At 39.9% G+C, this 7,757-nt stretch overlaps 1 pseudogene; it reads left to right on the top strand.

The window, feature by feature from the left end:
• Nucleotides 1-664: 664 nt before the first annotated feature.
• LOC126472081 (5S ribosomal RNA) lies at nt 665-781 on the top strand (annotated as a pseudogene).
• Nucleotides 782-7,757: the final 6,976 nt, after the last annotated feature.

The raw sequence follows: 7,757 nt of genomic DNA, 5'->3' as shown, positions 1-7,757 counted from the left end.
TTGGTCCCACCAAAGGTGGCCAAAGGATCGTCTCAAAGATGATCATATATTCACATTCACTATCTGCGGTTATCAGACGACCATACATTCATTCATTTCACAGATCTCACCAAACTGGATGTAGGGATTTATTTTGTGGGAGTGCACATGTGATCAATTAAATAAATAAATTGTCATTCTTTCCCACACTGGTATCCGGCTTCGCTGTATTAATTGAAACTGAGTTAGTTTTACAAAAAAAATGTGTTGTTCTGACAAAAATAATGAAGTATGTTGTACCTATTTTCAATGTCGGGTGATACTGTACCCTTTCACCCTCACCAACTGAAAACGTCTGGCCAATGGTGGCCGAGCAACTGGCTCGTAACAATACGCCAGTCACTACTCTTGATGAACTGTGGTATCGTGTTGAAGCTGCATGGGCAGCTGTACCTGTACTCGCCATCCGAGCTCTGTTTGTCTCAATGCCCATGAGTAACAGGGCCATTGTTATGGCCATAGGTGGTTGTTATGGGTACTGATTTCTCGGGATCTATGCACCCAACTTGCGTGAAAATGTAATCACATGTCAGTTCTAGTATAATATATTTGTCCAATAAATGCCAGTTTATCATCTGCATTTCTTCTTGGTGTAGCAATGTTAATGGCCAGTAGTGTATAAAGCGCCAATGGCCTTGCCGCAGTGGTAACATTGGTTCCCGTCCGATCACCGAAGTTAAGCGCTGTCGGGCTGGGCTAGCACTGGATGGGTGACCATCCGGTCTGCCGAGCGCTGTTGGCAAGCGGGGTGCATTCAGCTCTTGTGAGGCAAACTGAGGAGCTACTTGATTAAGAAGTAGCGGATCCGGTCTCGGAAACTGACATTCGGCCGGGGGAGCAGTGTGCTGACCACTTGCCCCTCCATATCCGCATCCAGTGACCCCTGTAGGCTGAGGATGACACGGTGACCGGTTCGTACCGTTGGGCCTTCATGACCTGTTTGGGAGGAGTTTAGTTTTTTTAGTGTATAAAGCGTGCGAGAAACTTTTGTATACATCCGAAGGCTAAATAGCAGGAGTGAAATGGTTAATTTGCGAGAGTTTCTCTGAATGATGGAAAATTGTTTTCACATTTAAACAATTGCTCACAATTTCGGCCTTCTCGACTCATGCAGCACCACCATTACTGGTCTAGCCAGTACCTACGAGCGCACCGGTGCTTTTATTAGTCAATATCGGCGTGGGTAGTGCACGACCTAATTTGTTGCCCTCATTCATTAAGATAGCATAGGGGTCGGTCATACAGCGTCGCTTTAAGGCCCATGCATTTAATACAGAACTGATCCTCATACCCTTTTTAGTAAGTAGATAAGGCAGCAAATAATACGTATAAATAAGTGAAATGACTAGGTAAACACCGTCGGATTAATGATAATGACGAAAACTGATATCATGTCTATCCAGGAAATCTTGAGCTTTCTGTAATAGCACCACATCTCGAAGACTTGTTTTGTGTTTTTAACTCCTCCGAGTGTCCGTGTTTCACTTCCATATGGCAGGCACACTCGAAACAAATGTCTTTATGAGGCCTTTTCTTAGATGTTTTTCTACGCTGGTAGAAGTGCAAAGGTTTCATCTTTTATCGAAAGTAGCTTTTGCCCCGTGGATTCGGCTTGCAGTGTCCTTCCTCGATCTTCCGTTTGATGTAGCTTTACTCCCTACGTCTGCCCACTTTTATTAGCCGCTCTGCGGCGGACTTTTAACTTTCCTAGCACCCTACCTTCGGTGTTGGGCGACAATGCCTCAACAGTAGCTTTAGTTTTACGTTTTATTCGTGAGGGTGGGTTTTATCATTTGATACAAGTTTTAGTGCATGTCCTTTGTCGCTCTGTGTCCTCCACCCTTGTGTGTGTCCTCACTGTTAAGTGAGCATTGCGAAACGATCTTTTGTCTGTTCAGCAATAAGATTTTTTTAAATTTTTATTAATTTTCGTATCATTGGAAGAGTTGAGGCTGGTTTCCAACTGTGCTAGCATCGCTTCTGATTTTTCTGCATCTTCACTTAACCTGAGAGATCTTCAGCAAATCTCAGCACGTCTGTTTATTACCATGAATTATAATTCCTCCTATGGCTGCTAGTTTCTCCTTAACGTAAGCTATTGCCGACTGAATGTATCCATTGACCAAGACAGGTGTGAGCAGCCCTGCCATACACCCTTCTTAAATAGTAGCCGTTCAACGCTAAAGTTCATTATTTTTACTAACCGCTGCAAAAATGAAATACTTCCATTATATGCGAGTATAAATATCAGCTACAGCTAATAATTACAGTTCACAGCTGCCTCAAGTCCCACAGACAACACTTAAGTTTGTAAAACCATGCTGAATCAATCACCAAAAACACACTCAAATTATCTAAGTCCAGTGAAAAGTCGAAGTACTTAACTCGCGCATACAAAATCATTCCAAATCCAACGAAAAGTTTTAGTATATGCCCCCATTCAACTGCTTAGCCACACAGCCCTCTCGGCAAAAGCACAATCAACACTGTCCAGCAAAAGACCGAAGACCATAGAACAAGAACAAAGACCATGCATGCCCTAAAGATCGCCCTAAATACTTTCTGTGTCGTCACATTACTGAATCCATATTTCTTGTGGTGAAAATTTTTCGTGGCAGCTAAATAAAAGCTGCAGTAGTTTACAATAAAAACCCCTTTTGCATGCCGCATGTAACTTCTATATTCCTTACTGTTTTAATTACTCGGTTTTCGTCACTGTCACACATTTTGTTATAGATTTAAAAAGAGCCCAAGGAACTTTTTTATAATAAAATTGAAAACTGCTTATGGTAAAATGTCTAATTCTTTATCTGAAAAAGGGGACTGATGAACTCAGAAGTTAAGTCCCATAGTGCTCAGAGTCATTTGAACCATTTGAACCCTATCTGAAAACCATGTATCTATTCCTCATATGGCAAAGTGGTTGAAAGCCTCCTTTCTTTGTATAGTCACCGTGGTTTTGTAACATGTCAGTTGCCGTTTCTTTGTCGTGGGCGTCATCTGTTTTTGGCAGTGTTGCTAGCTTTCTCAGATTTTATTTTCACTTTTTTTTTTCTCAAATTATGTGTGTTGATATAAGTTGGTTTGTGTGTGTGTCCATATTTTTTTATAGCCCCTACTTAGGAGAGTAATGAGATTTGTGATTATCTATTGGGATATTTGTCTGCTACACAGAGTGTCCCAGCAGGAATGTTCAGTCTTAAGGGACATGGCACGAACGCTCATTTGAAGTAGAAACTTCACATGGGCATGTGAGCAGCAAATAATCAGGAAAAGCGAAAAACTGATATATCCTAAACTATTCTATGAAACACAATGCTGTTTTCACAGTTAATTCCGAGTTGAGATACTGAATTTGATCCCACTTTGGAACAGAACGAAATTTGATTAGGTTGGCTCTAAAATCAATTTATGTTTTGGAAAATACACATTTTGATCAGTCACCTAGGATATTACATATTTTGATGGGTTTTCACTATTAAATCTTCATTAATTTACGAACCTTAATACCTGAAAATAATTATTAACTTACAGTAATTTTCAATTGCTTAACATTAATTACAGAACTTATAACAATGTAATATTAATATTTACTTGAAATATCACTACAAAGCCTTAAATTACATAAAAAACTGTTCAATAGAATAATTTGTTACAGGCAGTTTGATAAAATTTTGTACGTTGCTAGTTCTTCTTGTAAAGAATCACATTCGTTATCTTCTGAAGTGTATTTGCTGCAGTCTGGGAAAAAAATTTAGTTGTTCTTCATCTTTCAGTTTTGTGCCGAACCTTAAAGTGAGCACTTTCTTCACATCATCCCTTTTCTTTAACTTTATCATACCTGACAAAGCTAGTATAGGTCTTTCAGTAGCAGAGAACATCTTATGTCCACGTTTTGCCAATGTTGTGAATAATTTAGAAGGGCCATCGAAGTAATAATGAATTTCTGTTTTAAATTTTATATCCTGATTACCGACATGGTTCAGTTTTGACTTTTCAAAATTATTATTTTTACTCCACTGATACCATCCATCTTTTTCCATTCCTTTGAGAGTTCATCAAAGTTCTTAAGCTCCCAGTCTTTTCCAGTTACCCATGTTTCCCCAACTTCGTTGTAGATCTGTACATACTTCTCTGTATTCAAAATAACTGGAATTTGACGCATTATTCTCTCAACTCGTCCAAAGACCCTGTCTGCAGGTAGAAAAGAATGTCTTCGATCTGGAAAATATAAATACATATCACTTATATAAAAATGGAGAACTTATCAGTAGCCAGAATGCAATAGCATGAATCAGATGTCGATTTTTATTCTGGCCACCACACCCATCACCAAAGAGTCTGAGAGATATTGTAGTCTGGTCAAAGGATGTTTTAGAAAGAAAATCTGTGATGGCTGATACAATTTCTTGTGGCCCACTTCCAGCTTGAGCTTCATTCCATACATAGAAAACAGGGTGTGTGGTTTCTATATTTGTTACACATAAGCTAGAAAATGCAATTTGTAGGGCATAATATGCCTCTTCAATAATCAGTTTTGGCAGAGGCTGGACTTACTGCAAGTAAAATGCAAAGGTATTACTTCGATGTGTCGACTGCTTCATTAATTTATGAAAAGCTCGAGATTTCAGCCTATGAGCATGAAGTTCAGTCATTAACTTTTTGTGATTTGTATCTACAGCACTTTGAATTTCATGCCGCATACTAAGATATTAACTGCGTCCATCATCAGCAGGGGACGCAAAACCCAAATTGAATTTGAAGTTGAAAATTCTGATGAAGAATATTCTTTTAACTTTGAGATCAGTTGCTGCTGACTTGTATAATTTTAAAATATTGTGTATATTTAATTCACACGACAGATACAGTCTTTGGCTTTTGTTCCTATTGTAATGACTTACAGAGGCTTTTAATTTTGATAAGAATTCTACCACATACTTTCTTTTAGTTTCATACTTTGCGATCTTATGATCACAGCCTCTTTTATCTGTTAGTCCTCTCCCAGATGCAATTCCTTTCGCAATGGTATTTAATCTTGTTTGTCCAATAACAAAGAGTTTCTGAAAAATGCAGCACGTACTGGAATTGTCTCACCCTCTTATATCACGTGTAGTTTACAAAAACCCATGTTAGCATGCGATAGTTACCTACTTAACTTTGTGAAATAATGATGTTCTTTGTTTAGATCTGCACGTTGGAACATTAACTGCAAGTGTTTCAGAGTCTGTAGGATCATCTCCTGTTTAGTATCGGTAGAAGCATATACTTCACTAAGAAGAAATGAAAAATAGTGCGAATCTGTATTAAATCCTCAAATTACTTGATATGACAGATGTTGGTTTTTACTTTGGCACTTTCTCCGCAGATGCGCCGACGTTTTGGACTGCTTACGTCCAGATGATACGATATTTTTTCATCATCGTGTTTTTCATTCCGTGTAGAAAACACATTGCTTTTGGTTCTACGTAGAAGTTTTACTGGGGTAGAGCAGCAATTAAAACGACCTTCTCTATGTTGGCAGAGAGGATCAAAATTCATTAAATAAGGATCTTTATCACGATATCTAGGACAAAGAGAATAAGAAAGTGCTATTTCTTGTGGCATTATTTACGATGAATGTTATGGAAACAAATTCTATTTTTGTAATAAGAAGGTATAAACAGATTTACCTGCTTTCTTCATTCTTTTTCTTGTTTCACGATCTTTACGCTCCTTCCCCATAGTCACAGTTTCCTCTTCTAAATCCGTTGGACACAAAACACAACAGAATACTGCTGCTGTGCAATGCTAACAGTAACGATTTTGCTAAAACGATGTCAAACAATACCAGAAGGCAACAAAGCTTTGAAGAGCCGCAAGCATTGACAAAAGTTAACATCGACAGTACTGCCAAAGCAGATGAAACAAAAGCAAACTGAAACGAAAATGGTGCACATTATACGTTCTGATTCATTCAGTCATGTAGACAATATACATTCGTTTTAGCCGGCCGCTGTGGCCGAGCGGTTCTATGTGCTTCAGTCTGGAACCGCGCTGCTGCTACGGTTGCAGGTTCGAATCCTGCCTCGGTCAGCAGGATGTCTTTAGGTTAGTTAAGGTTTAATTAGTTGTAACTCTAGGGGACTGCTGGCCTCCGATGTTAAGTCCCATAGCGCTTATAGCCATTTGATTTTCTTAACCGCTCGTTTTCAAGATACTTTTCCGGTTTTACAATATACAGATAGACGCATCTGATTGGTGTATCATGCAGAGTACATAAAATACCACTCGAAACTACATGAAACTCAATTTTGTCCACAGGTGGACAATATACGTTTTGATTGGTTGCTCCTCATATGCCCTAGTCTGAATAGTTTTCAAGATAGAAATCATTTACTGTAGATTTGTTTCTGGGCTACTGGTGTGCATGGATGTGTCTTACTCACCCAACCTCTTTGACGTTTTGTTGTAGTCCAGTCTACCTCACTGCTCTCAGCCCCTTTGCTCAGGATATCTTTCTGGCATTAAACTAGCCTGCTTAATGCGCAGTTGTCTGTCGTGTGTTGTAAGTGAAGTAGTGCGACGTAGCTGCCCACATTAGGGAACGTCTAGAAGCACTCAGACAAACAATGCAAGATGATCTTCCAAGGGTGCACGAAAGCAATGAAATTTACACTGGGAGATTCTAACACTTATTATGAATCATGCAACACGTGTAATGTGATTTTGACGTTCATGTTTAGAGATGAATATGTTAAAAATACGTAATTTTCAATTGATAGTTTGTAGAACGCAGGTTGTTATGTTTACTGCTTGTTGTATATGAATCCATATGTAAACTTCTTCATACAGTGAATAATACAGAAAATAAATAATAATCTATTTTACACAAGCTGTCTTCTGCTTCAAATGGTCGTTCCTGTCACGTCCCTGAACACTGACCAAAATGGTTCAAATGGCTCTGAGCACTATGGGACTTAACATCTGAGGTCATCAGTCCCCTAGAACTTAGAACTACTTAAACCTAACTAGCCTAAGGACATCACACACAGCCATATCCGGGGCAGGATTCGAACCTGCGACCGTAGCGGTCGCGCGGTTCCAGAGTGAAGTGCCTAGAACCGCTCGGCCACTTCGGCCGGCGAACACTGACCATTCCTACATCTACATCTACATCTATATTTATTCTCCGCAAGCCACCCAACGGTGTGTGGCGGAGGGCACTTTATGTGCCACTGTCATTACCTCCCTTTCCTGTTCCAGTCGCGTGTGGTTCGCAGGAAGAACGACTGTCTGAAAGCCTCCGTGCGCGCTCGAATCCCTCTAATTTTACATTTGTGATCTCCTCGGGAGGTATAAGTAGGGGGGAGCAATATATTCGATACCTCATCCAGAAACGCACCCTCTCGAAACCTGGCGAGCAAGCTACACCGCGATGCAGAGCGCCTCTCTTGCAGAGTCTGCCAATTGAGTTTGTTAAACATCTCCGTAACGCTATCACGGTTACCAAATAACCCTGTGACGAAACGCGCCGCTCTTCTTTGGATCTTCTCTATCTCCTCCGTCAACCCGATCTGGTACGGATCCCACACTGATGAACAATACTCAAGTATAGGTCGAACGAGTGTTTTGTAAGCCACCTCCTTTGTTGATGGACTACATTTTTTAAGGACTCTCCCAATGAATGTCAACCTGGTACCTGCCTTACCAACAATTAATTTTGTATGATCATTCCACTT

Source organism: Schistocerca serialis, chromosome 3 (genome assembly GCF_023864345.2).
Source record: "Schistocerca serialis cubense isolate TAMUIC-IGC-003099 chromosome 3, iqSchSeri2.2, whole genome shotgun sequence".
Classification (NCBI taxonomy): domain Eukaryota; kingdom Metazoa; phylum Arthropoda; class Insecta; order Orthoptera; family Acrididae; genus Schistocerca; species Schistocerca serialis.
This window is presented reverse-complemented; position numbering and strand designations above follow the sequence as displayed.